Genomic DNA, 13611 nt, shown 5'->3' on the forward strand with positions numbered 1-13611 from the left:
CAATTAAAAAGGATTAATTAGAAGTGTTATGCACATGAAAGTAAGTGAAATTCTTGAAGACAGATCTCTCAAATGAAAGAGATAATGATCCTAGAAAGTCCTATAATGTAATAGCTTTTTCTGTAATCGAAATAAGTCATAATTAAGAGCGAAATTATATTTGATCTTACAATAAGACTTAAGATGCCGCGTTTTTAAAGTTTTCAAATTATAACTGATTCACTTACGTTATTGTGTTATTTTTATCACGAAGACGACGACACTTAATTTTCTTCTTTTTTTACCGATGTTGATAATTTTGGAAGCAGTTATTTCGGGTACGCTTTTCGCGGTTCATCTTTTGTTTCTTAAAGCTTGGAGATGAAGTAACACGCGATAGAAAAGATTATAAAAGTTAAGATATGCTTATTTTTAAATACATAAATATCATAAATTTAGTAAATGTCTTTTGGATTCTGGAATAAATATAATGAATCAATATTGAAAAGAATATATATGAATTTATAAATAAACTCTTATGCTCGGCGACGTGAAGTCTCATATTTTTTGAATCACTTGCTATTTCGAGAATCAACCCTTTGTGCTTGTATGTCATCAAGCCGAAAAGAAGTCAGAGATTTTTTTTATTCTTGTCAAAATATTTTACAAGAAAACTACGAAATGTCCACAGAGACTATTATATTTTGTAAGTAGAAAGAATTGTACACTTAGAGAAAAAAGTTGCGCAGTATAGAATTATTCTATTCTTTATTAAAACTTTCTAAAAGAATGAAAATTGCGCAGATAATCTATATGTAATATGTGTATAACATCGTAATTTTTGAACAGAATTAACAAAAACGTCGATTCTTGATTCTCTTTATTTCGTATGCATTTATCATTTATGCATACACTTTTGTATGCACTTTGTTATATGTATATATGTACATACACGTGCAGTTGCCAGCTTGCAGAATATCAGAATGTGAAAGACATAAAATGTATTTTTTCCAGAAATGTAAAGTAGAAAAAGTATGTTACGTGTATCTACATCTGTCTGACTATAATTTCGCATTTCTACTGCGAAATAAATGAAACGGAGATATGCATCGAGTGCATGCATTGATATTTTTCATAATCGCCGATAGTCGCATTCAAAGTAACATTATTCGCTTATACGTATTTGTCTTTGGTTCTTGTTTAAGTCTTCGATATTGAAAAAAAGCTCGCGTTCGATTTTTTCTCATTTTTTATGTATATCTTCTATATATTCTAATTCCTTTCTCCACGCTAAATTAAAATAATTTCGTCATATCTTATACATCGTACGACTATCAATTTACTATTAAATATGATTATAGTAACGCGGAGTGTTAATTTTCTTAGTATATATTATTTTTTAACGATATATTTCTTGGAAGTTTTATGCAATACGTCGCATAGTAGAAATATAGCAGAAATGTTTCTTTTGGCAAATTTGTTTCTTTCTCGGAAAATGTCGCAGATGAAAGCTGAGACGGTAACAAAAAATCAGCACATTCTCGAGGACTTTATATAATAATAAAAGAAGCATCGTTTCTTACGAGAAAGTGACTTTCTGTCATATAAAAGTTTCTGGATATATAATGAAGAAAATATAATCATATCAATTTTATTTGAAGTATATGTCATCATGTATAAAGATAAACTATGCATATTATTTTATTTTATTTAAGACGTTAATATAGTCTCTTATGATGAACAAACTAATTTTAGTTTTTCAATCTCGAAGAAATTAAACTGCATTCTGTGAATATTCTTTCTGCATTTCGAGGATTTTAATGGATTTGGAAACGCGGAAAAATGTATTCGCATCTTGCGCAAAATGCATTCGTCGAGTCCATTTTTTTTATTCGGCCAGCTGGATCTGTTATTATAGTTGAACACGATAAAAGCTATGTCAGTTTTATCACAAAAATGTTTGATGTTCATTTTTAGTGTCTTTTATACACGGACGTTCGGCGACAGAGGTATATGTAATGGATGAATTATATTCGTTCTCCAAGACGAAATTATTCTTTCCCCTTCAATTAACGTCATTTACTAGACTTGAGAAATTACAAAAGCGTCTTTTTATTTCGTGTGAATCATTTATTTCCAGAAATAAATTTTCATCGTTAGTTTTTTCCCCGAATTTGACATTGATCGTCGTAAATCACTCGTCGTGAGTCACTTTCTCTGGTCCGATTTTTGTTTAGATTCTTCGAGACATACATCCTAGAAATTGTATTGCTGGCAAGCATATTCGTGTTAATCTTCCTGTGGCTATTTCCACAAATATAAATGATAGCACAAGCTCGACTTGTTTTGAGCGGTCATTTCGTGCATCAAATGACATTATAGGCAAAATCCGTAATTTTATTAATGACGTGGCAAAAAAATACAGCAACCAATTGACTGCATGAATTTAATGTAATCAATTTTTCACGAAATTAAATGTTTCGTAATCGTACGAAAATTATATATCTTGAAGTCTTATACTTAAAATTTTTTCACCGTTCAACTATTATCTTGAGATCTAACAAAAAATTTTTAGCTTATTCTTTTCTCGATATTTTAATTAACTATAATCTCTAATAAAATGTGTAAAATGAAAATTGTTTGCTTATAAAAGTTATTGTCTTGATATATTAAATAACTGAAAATTTCAAAATATATATTCGATATATATTTTAATATAAAAATAATAATGCTAAATTGTAAAAAATAATTGCAGTGCATAAAATAAATTTCACGTTTGTATGTGTACGCTGCTTTCATGGATATGCCTATACGTCAAGGGTGGCACACGAAATGTTGTCAGAACGCTTTAATGTAAACGATTCAATTAATTCATATAACCACAAGGTTGCTAGTTTAACCAGAAATGAAATAAAAGCTAAATTAAAACGCGTATTGTTATCGTTGAATTGTGATTTCTTGAGACTACATTTATATGTTTGTGTAACTTTGCACATACTAATAAAAAAATTTTTAAGCATAATCTATACTATATAAAAAGTCGACAATTTGAGATAAACCATAAGTCATTAGATAATATATTATTAGATAATATATTATCTCTATATATCTTATATCAAGTTTGCACAATTCTATAATAGTTAATATTATTATTAATAATTGCAGATTAGTAATTTGTACATTGATTTTAGCTATTACTCTTTCTCGTCTATTTTTTTATACCTAATTACCCTTTTCAAAGATAAAGAGATAATATTTTTTTACGCTTGCATTTCATGTAATCGGGGAATTCAATTATGTTGAATAAACATGTAGAGGCGAGGATGATTGTTTGTGATGTATGTTTGTATTCAATTAGAATGCTAATTACACAAACAATAACGAAGGAATATTTCCTTGCATCCTGGCGAAATATCAGATGACGTAGAAACTAGAAATGCCTGTATTGTGTGCAAATCGGACAAAAGGCCAACTAAAAAATCGATATGATGGTGTGTGCAAGTAGAATGGTAAAATGTATTTCCTTTTTCGGTATCTATATACAGAAGTATCCATCTTTCCTTCGTTATGAAAGGGTTCGATCAGCGCCGTACCGCGAAATTCGCTAATTGATTTAATATTTGTGCATCTATAGCACCAAAATAATTTTTTATTAAAAATATCACATCAAATTATATTAAAGTTTTTGTACACATTTAGAGTTCTTGTATACGTCAAATTTTTTAAATATTATAATTATGGGAGATATAATTTGTTTGCAAATATTAATTAATTAACTAAATACGGTTAGGAATTTGAGAAAACTTTGTAGCTAATACATTATTTTTGAGCTTTACATATTATATATATATATATATATATATGCAGTTAATACGGCCCTGCGGTATAGCGCCGGTTTCAAAGCGACCCGAGTTCCGGCATCGAATATGCTCCTCAGTCGGCGTCGCGACGCTGCCGTCGAAGGGACGTGGGAGATGTTAACGTTAGCACCTGTAGGCAGCATCCGCTTATTTTATTCCGCTCGGAAACAAAGTTATTCAAAATATATAATTACTGCGTCTTATAGTAATTTCCGATTTAATTAAAATTTGAACAAATTAAACAAAAAAAATTGTACGACGACAAACTACAGATTAAATTAGAATGTATCGTGAGGTACTAAAGGATAATAGCATCATAGAGACTCTGATATAAGAAAGTGTGTCAAAGGAAGGATCTCGGAAACTTCGGAGAATTTTAAACGTCGCCGATATCAGGATGACACGTGCTATTAAATCGTTATTGCATCGTTTCCAGATTAATAAACTCGCCGGGATGATAAGATAATCGAACAAATTCAACCTGCTTTTTTTTCGCGTAGGTGTAGGTGGTCTTTTTGCTAATGCTGTGGGAAAGGGTAGCGCAAAGCAAGATATTTTTTTGCAAGAGAGATTTTTTTTTGCCTTTCGATCTGTGTCAAACGACTAACGAAGACGCAGATTGCCGAAGGAAATCGAAAAGAATACGTGTTGAGGAAATGGGATGGGACATCTCTCTCATCGAAAGAAATATCGCGACAAGATCCTCCCTCAGTAATTTTCTCCCGTTCCTTGTGAATTACTCAATTACGCGAAGGGAAGAGAATGATATTATTTTATTTGAAATTATGTAATTTTATTTCAAAAGTGAAGAGAATTTTAAATGTAAAGACTAAACATATATACAATAAAATATAAGTAAAATAAAGTAATTTAAAATAAATGAAAAAATAAATGATTAAAATAAATGAACTAAATAAATATCATGAGAGCAAGTATATTGATGATGTACATAAATTTTTGAAAATTGTGCAAAAGTATTCAAACATGTGAAAGTTGTCTCAAGAAAAGTGCATCTATCTGTTTAGTGAAAAAGTGATATAATTAATCTAATTAATGCAATTTTCTGCAGCAAACGATTTGATAGAAAATATTGTATCGAGAAATCAGTCTTGAGCTTAAAAAAAAAAAAAAAAAAAAATAGAGAGGACAGCATCGGCTTGCATCGTTAAGAAAAGAAACTGAGTTTATTTGCTCGCCGGTGGTTGGTGATAAATCGATAGCAACAGTCGATTGGTTCCCAAAGGGGTGAAAGATCGCTTTCGCAGATGCAGTATCTTTTATGACGGTTTTGCTGATAAGCCAAATGTGAGATTTTATATATGATCCATCATCGCAGTTGCACCTTTTTTATATAATGTAAACTAAATGACGATGATAAATCGGATTATCATGCATTATTTGTCTTTGCACGCTTGATTAATTGTGTATAATTATTTTGTTTATACAAACAGTAATTTTATGTAAAATATATTTTTACGCTATACATATAAAAGAAGAAAAAATTTTTTAAAAAAGCACATATCTCGCACATATGTATCTCAAGATTTGTGATGATAAATTAAAATCAGAAATAGATTTTTTTTAAATTTAATAGATTACTAATTTCATCTAAAAATCAGTAAAACTTCGAGTTTTTAAAAATTAATATTTATATATACTTTGAAAATTAAAATAGATAAAAAGATATTAATATCTGGAAAATATCAGAGAGGATTTTCTGACAGTATTTCGTTATGCTGACATTTGTATGTATGTGACACTGCATACATTATCGCGTTCGCGTTATTCAATGCTTTGAATATTAAATATCAAAGTAGAATATTGCTTTAATTGTAATTACGTAGTGTGTCCTCGCTTTACATAGTTCTGTATTACATATGTGTCATATACTGTTACAACTAAGATCGTGTAACACTGTAATTATAATGAAGTGCGGTTGTGCAATCGTAGAATGCACTCTCCCATCATCCGTTACCTCGAGTGCTTTGCACATGCTCATACTATCTATTGCTAGAATCTCATCCGAGGTTATTGACCTTATGGTTCGTGTCGTCCGAATAATTTTAGATAGAAACAGGATTCGGATTACAGGAGAGAGTGCAAATTCGAGATCACAAGGAAAATACCTGGCCCGGTCAAGATCAATGAATACCTACAATTGGCACACTTCTCCATGATGATTATTCGCGCGTTGATTAACTTGAAATTAATATTTTTTGCAAATACCGGGTTAATAGAAAATATTTCTTTCGAGAATATATTTGCAATAATATTCTTTGAAACATTTAAATCTGTATTTTTTTGAATATTAAATTTAATATTTTTTGAAGAAAACTTAATGATCTTTTAAAATATTTTAATTAAAAATCTCGTAATATAAAATATTATATTGAATTTTTATTATAATATTGAATTGTTTTAATTCAAAGAATTTAGTTTTATAAAGTAGAAACTTTACGAGCATCATTGTTAATGTCTGAAAAATAAAGAGCAAGACTTTTTAATAAAAATTCATTACAGCGATCGACTTATTACTTTCGATATTGCTTTTTGAAAGGCTTTTTTTGTTGTACAATATTTTAAGCGAGTTACAGGTTTTTTTTACGTAGTGATATATTAATGAGACTCTTCGCGATCACAAGCCACGAATGATTCCTTTCGTAAATTTTGCCGAAAGACATAGCGGTCTCTTTACGAGATAAATCTTTCTCATAGAATTTCGCTCTAAAAGCTTGCCAACATTCTTTCGGCTATTTATACATGCTCTCAAATAATTCATAGATCTGTGAAATAGCGAACGAGATAAAAAGAGGACAAAGTGACACGAGTGGTTAATATGTTTGACAGATTTATACGCGATGCAAATAGTGCGACCGTTGCATGTTGAGTGACTTGGTGTAAACATTCCAAGATCCTTATCTACTCGCGTAAATTGCATACGATACACAGAGAACCGAGCCATAGCACATTTTCGTGTTCCTTGCAGACGGCGAAGATTAAATCGAAAAGCGAACTTAAATGCAATCGGAAGATCAAATTCGGATATTCATCTTTCGAGAATGTCCAACAATTATTTCTCCTTGTGACAGATTCCCTCTCGATCTCGAGGGTGATTACTAGATAATTGCTAGAATATCATCACAAATTGAAGGTACGCTAAAGCACGTTTAAGTGTTTAAGTGTTTAAGTGTTTAAATGTTTCGCTCGCACGTCGGAGACTAAGAATCGTAGAGCACTGCAAATTCGCCGCAAAGATGTCGAGCTCGCCGCGAGTACAAAAAATGCCGCCCAGGCCAAAGATCATGCTACCGATTCCGGGACAATATTATGCGCAGCCAGGAACTGCTATGGGCTACGTCTCGACACCATATGGACAAACGCCGATGCCCATAACGCCGGTTACCGGTCAACCGCAGATGATCTACACTAACCGAGCCAGCGAGTTCGTCTTCTCGCAATTCAAGGGGATCAAGGATTTTACCAAGTCCGGGCTTAGCGTGGGGGAGAAAAGCGTCTTGTGGCTTTACGAGAAGGTAAGAATGTGAAAAAAGATATATCCTTTCTCTATTATTGATCTCATCATCGTAGAGTGTCCTCAGTCCGAAGACTGCTTGAACACGTATCTCCATCCCTTCCTATCCTGGGCCAACCTACGCATCTCCCTAAAGGTGGAGCATCCGATATTTTATTGATTTAATTTCATATTATTGATGTTGAAAATAATTGATGTAACGAGGGGGTTTTTTTTTAAAGAATTATGGAGAGAGAAAAATTAGCATTTTGATCTTATTGTCATCGTGTTTGTAATTTGACGTATATCTGTAAAGGTGCTATATTATTATTATTATTTTTTAATTATTAATGCGTCTGATAATAAACGTTTTGTGCAGGTCAGTTCCTGGAGCAGAAGATGGTTCACGCACATTTTTTTATTCGTTGTCGTGTTTTTATACAGCATCGCTGGAGCGATGATTTTCGTGACAGTTGAGGGCACGCACGAGGAATCTAGTCGCTTCGATATCCGAAAAAAGAGGTAAGCTAAAACTAAAATTCATAATCCCAAACATTAAAAAAGATACTTCTTTATTATTGATCTAATCTAATCTCATATTATTGATGTTGAAAATAATTAATGTAACGTGGGGATATTTTTTAAGAATTATCGAGAGAAAAAAATTAGTATTTTTATAAAAAACAATATTAAAATCGCATTACACAATCTACTAATAGCATTGGCTCAAACATTAACACACATAATAAAGCACCTGTTAACTATTTTTCTTATTTTAATACAAGACATTGTTTCTAAAACGAAAGATTTTGAATATCAATGCTCGTTAAAATTAATGTTGATCATGAGCCAGTAAAGAGTTCTCAAGATTTTTACACTCTTATGCAAGGTTTATTATTTATTTCTTTATTAAAACTAATTATGAGTCGCGTGCTAAAGAATGCAAAAAACTGTATTGAAAGAGATAGTTGAGAATCCTATAAAAATATGAGACAATTGAATCTTTTGCTATACAAAAAGGTCTTATTCAATACGTGCTAACGATACATTTTGCGACTTTCCGCGTCCGACAATTAATTTTAATCTGATTCTCATTGACCACACGTAACATGCCAAGGCGAGTGCAACGGCTGTTACAATTTCAATTCAATCTCATGTTGTCGATAATGTTCCTGATCCCGCCTAGCCCCGCCAGTAACTTCACAGCTGCGGTATTGTGTAACAATCGTTTGCCATGCAAATTAGTATTGGATTTCGTGGTCGATCGTATGACATTATCTGCAAAACAGTTCTAATACCTCGTTTTAACGCTATTGTATAATTTCTATATTCCACAAAGCTCTTTTCGTTCTTCTGGCTCGATTTCAAAGCTTATTTTTCAATGATAAAATCAATGCATCAATAGTCCTTTTTTCTGTAACTTGATAATTCGATAAAATTTAATTTTGTTTCATCTGTATGAAAATGCGAATAATATGTATTTGAGTGTGAAAGCGTTTATCTTTCTATTATATTTAACTTTGTGGTAATTTTTTAAATCGCGACGTAGTTGGCACGAAATAATAAATTAAACCTTTATATGACACACTTTTACGTTTTGTATCGCCTGATGCATTATCACACGTTAGCGAGTATTATCTCACGCTTTTCTTTGGCCGTCAAATAATTTTTCCCGTAATTTTCTCTTTCTAAAATCGATCGTGGCTTTAATATGAAGACCAGGTCAATCGAGAAAAATCGACAGCTTATCTATAAGAAATTGGCCTTGCGTGACAGATACAATAAAACGATACGTAGCGTGGATCGGTTAGCTAGATATTCGGCAATTGTACATTTTAAACGTGCACGATATCAAGAATTAAGATGAAGGAAGGCTGTCGAAAGATCATTATTTTTGAATGAAGGCTAGGGTCAATGGTTTGCCTCTGGTCAGAAGAAATTATAATCAACGTATAAGTGGTACAGATACTTTGCGTGTGGCAGCGAAATTTTACTCTATACCCTGTAGCCCAAATTTAATCAAAAATAGTCTAAAACGCATGTATGAGAGAGAAAACGTATTAATTAAGAAATAATAATTCTCTTGTAGTACTATAATTATAACATGCGTATCTCTCAGGTCTTTTTATTTAAGCAAAGAAACAGATCTAGGAAACTTCTCCTAAAATTAACTCTCGGAATCAAGGAGTGGTTGAGAACGATTCCGTCTTATTCTCAGTGATAATAAAGTGCCATTATGTCAGATTGGAATAGAACTCTTGTTATTGGCCAGACGTTGGCCTTATTTATTGGATACCAGCTAATTCGATATTGTGGACATTTTAATAACACCGACTCTAATTTATATATCAAAAGAAAGTTTTCATGTTGTTTTAACGAGAATATACGACAAAATTTATGTCGCGGATTTTTATTGAAAATATGGAGGTGACATGTGTCGCAATCTGAAAGGACAGTTTGTCCTGGTTGTCATTCAAAAAGAACTTTTTCTCTCAAAGGTATTACTCCAAATTAAATCAAGCTAGTCATTATCAATCAAACTTGTGTAATTGATTATTTTTCAATAATAAAAGTGGTAACACATCAAGTTTTTACAAAATAAGTTGTTAAACATTATATCGTATCAAATAGTTAAAAATAAGATAAAAAGAAAAAAAAATTATAAATATTTATTGAGAAATTTAATTAAAATATTAAACGCACAAATATTTTTTTTATAATAAGATAATTGCGGAACGTTTGCAAATTTGTACTTTTATATTATCTTTCGTAGTTCCAAAAGCTTGTAATAATTTTAAGTATTACATGTGTAAAATGTAATATTTGAAATCGAATCAAGCTCTTAGCCTGAGTCATCCAATAAGTGTCTTTTATTTGATTGAAGAAACGACACGCTCGAGGTGATTCGGGGATTTTGCGACGACTCAGTATTGGCGTCAGACTTACATCGTTGGAAAGGACGAGCGGCGGACGAGTTAATGGAATACGAGAATGATTTGTATGAGTTTTTCAAACGAGGCTTGACGGACCGCGGGCAAAAAGTGTGGACATTTTGGAATGCTGTGTTCTACTGTGGCACGATTTACACGACCATCGGTGAGTAGAATATTTCTAGCTTCGATCTAATCGCTCATTGGCAATTCGCCACTTTAGCAATTAACTAGAATTCCCAGTCTTTTGGCAATTAACAAACAAAACACATTTGAAATTTTACGAATGTAATTCGTCAACTTTAATAGACACGATTCTTCGATATCATACTCTTAAGATTATTAACAATATTATCTCTATATCGAACGAAAAAAATTCGTCTTCAAGTTTCTGTCAAAATATTCTCAATACATATAGGCCCACACATATGAGGCTTACGGAATGTATATTTTCCTTGGAGAAAGATAAACATAATCTTGACACTTGCATAAAAAATGAAGGAATATTATTTGCGTGATATATGCCTCTTGGAAAATAGAGCAATTTTTGTACGAGACATATCTCCCCGTACATTTCGAGAGCAGGAAAGCCGAGTGGGCTGAGCGTCTTAAGAGAGACACGATTATTATGATAATCGTGATTCTGACAAAACATTTTGTGGCCGTATTTCAACCGCGTCGTCCCGCTCGTAAAAAGCTCGCGGAAGTTATTTTTATTTATCCTAGGGTATCTTGATCAGACCTGGTTTATTTATCTTGCATTGCCTTACCGAACGAATGATCAAATGCTCGCAGATGAACGGTAGAAAGAACTTGCGTATTGCACTACGTGTATCAACATGCTGCGTGTGCAGCATGACTGATTAATCAATTTTACTGTTCTATTGCTTTAGGGTTTATGCGGCTCGTATAGAGCTCTGGCTTATACAAATGTGCCTTGATTTGAACGCAAACCTGTTGAATTCAAATTTATTTCTTTTATGTATAAAGATCTCATTACAATATTAGCTGCATTAATAAAATATTCTCTTTTGCGTAATAATGTTCTATAAAAACCGAGATAGAATCATTGCTTTCTTATTTGTGAATGCAAGCAGAATTAATATCTTTCCATAAGAGGATAATAAATTTTTTGCGAAAAATTTTCACGCTATCGATGAATATGTGACCTAGTTTGGTAGATGCTCTCTGCAATTTTTGCTCTCTTGTGCGAAAATTGACATATGTGCACGTGACCCATTGTATCTCGCTGATATTTAACTGCGAAAAATATTCGTTGACACCGGTTGACACATTGCCGTTTCACACCTGTCATTATCTATCAAAATCCATTGCAATGTATTTTCATTAAAAATCATATTCCATTAAATTTTTATTTTGATCATGAGTATTATCGATCACAATTATTTTATGACAAATAAAACATTAAAACAAATAAAATTTTACAAATAAAATATAAAATAAAAATTAAACATAATTTTTGAATATTTTAACTTTAATTTACGTCTTTGTTTCCGTATAATTGTTTCATATATTCTTAAAATTTTTCACGCTGTCGAGGAACTTATAGATTTATTAGAAGTAGTAAATTGTGATTTCGTATTGCACAAAAATTGAAAATAACGTAAAAAAACAAGAAAATCTCATGACACAGGAGTATCACCGGATTATCGATTTCTGTATAGCTGTTCATGTGTACAAACTTATACAGATTCCATTTATTTACGCCCGAATAAACACATACACCTGTATACAAAAAATGTTTGAATTGTAATTATGACGACAAAAATTAAAATTAAAATTAAAATAAAAAATAAAAAAAAATTCAATTTCTGTTACACAAGAATCGACTCAAAATTCGTTGATATACCTACGATTATACACCTACGAAAAAGTATTGCAATATCTATCATTTGCATGATCACATCCTGTATATAAAATACATTCGCAGATAAAAGAGATACGCGTATTCTTTTTAAAGTTTTCCGACTCATATATTGCACACATTCGTGCGTGCAATTTTCTAAATGACGACGTCGTAGTGCCCACGCATACTATTTCGAGTCTTGTCATTATATAACGGAAAAGAAGGTGAGTAAGATGATCGTGGAAAGACTAAGCTTATTTTCGAGTTCTCGATGAGAACACAAAGAGCGAGAGATGCTCTCTCGTGACGTTTTCTCTCGCGCGACCGAATTAAACACACTTACTCGACTCATGTTGACGTCAAATGGAAAATCTCACGCGAGATTATTGCCGAATTATTTCACACGTCGATTGGCGATTAATTGATTGCATACGTGAATATTTGGGTAATGAATATTATTGTTATTTTAATTAAAGCTATACGCGATGAGATAATGCCAAATTATTTTATAGATGTTACTTTATGTGTATAGATTGACATACCACGTTATCTACGATATTTTTTTTTTCATGACAAATAAAAATTAATTAGTAAGAATAGACAATAATTAATTTAGTTTCGTGCATTTCTGCAAGATAATGAGTTAAAATATCAATCTCCGAATGTATGCAAATATATCTTAAGATTGATTAAGATGTATGCGAGCGCACGTATTCGCGAAATATATTCGTATCCGTTATTTACAGTTTCGTGTTAATTAAAACGAGGATTATAAATGGGTAACATAGCTTCAAAGACAAAGGCACTTATTGAAAATACACGTGATTGTTTTAGTCGAGTGTAGCAAAGAAAAAAATATGTTTCTGCGAATTATATTTTCAGTTTATAAATTGTGGTTGACCCCGAATCGTTAACGAGATGACAGAATATATTCGCATAAATGTCTGTTGATATTTAATTTAAAAATTCTGTTTGAATGTAAATTATTCGATTTATCTTCTTTGAAAGAATTTCGTTCGTTATAATTTCACAAATATTCTTTATGCATATCGTATAATAATCGCTGAATTTTTTCATTTTATTTCTAGGCATTTTATTTCAGGCATATATAAACACAATTTCAAATTTTATAAGCTCTCTTTCAATATCTATCAGGCTTTTCGCGCGAGAATCGAACTTGATTAATCATCTTAACATTTTATCGCGGATATATATTTTATAGAAAGATATATCTTCGAGACATTTTTTTTTATCCATCAATATAATAAATATCAGAAGTTTATTTCCTCTTTGAACTACTGAGTTTAATTAGAAATTATTGTAATCCTCTTTTAGCCGTTTTCGTCTTGATCATTCATTTCTTCATTCATTTGAATTAAATCACCATTATGATAATAATCATTTTCTAGATTATTATAATTCTAGATTTAATTCTTAATTACTTCATGCATTTGAACTCAATTA

Source organism: Prenolepis imparis, unplaced genomic scaffold, assembly GCF_030444845.1.
Source record: "Prenolepis imparis isolate NDT839.2.m4 unplaced genomic scaffold, iyPreImpa1.0 SCAF_1, whole genome shotgun sequence".
Taxonomy (NCBI): domain Eukaryota; kingdom Metazoa; phylum Arthropoda; class Insecta; order Hymenoptera; family Formicidae; genus Prenolepis; species Prenolepis imparis.